Raw genomic sequence first — 391 nt, forward strand, 5'->3', positions numbered from 1 at the left:
CAGCCACCAGCAGCTGATGGCGGGGTGCAGGAGCAGCAGCCAGCCACCAGCAGCTGATGGCGGGGTGGAGGAGCTGCAGCCAGCGTCCAGCAGCTGATGGTTGGGTGGTGGAGGAGCAGCAGCCAGCCTCCAGCAGCTGCTGGCGGGGTGCAGGAGCAGCAGCCAGCCTCCAGCAGCTGGTGGCGGGGTGGAGGAGCAGAAGCCAGCCTCCAGCAGCTGATGGCGGGGTGCAGGAGCAGAAGCCAGCCTCCAGCTGGTGATGGCGGGGTGAAGGAGCTGCAGCCAGCCTCCAGCAGCCAGCCTCCAGCTGGTGATGGCGGGGCGGAGGAGCAGGCAGCCTCCATCAGCTGATGGCGGGGTGTAGGAGCAGCAGCCAGCCTCCAGCTGGTGA

This window comes from Nothobranchius furzeri, unplaced genomic scaffold (genome assembly GCF_043380555.1).
Source record: "Nothobranchius furzeri strain GRZ-AD unplaced genomic scaffold, NfurGRZ-RIMD1 Scf111, whole genome shotgun sequence".
Lineage (NCBI taxonomy): Eukaryota > Metazoa > Chordata > Actinopteri > Cyprinodontiformes > Nothobranchiidae > Nothobranchius > Nothobranchius furzeri.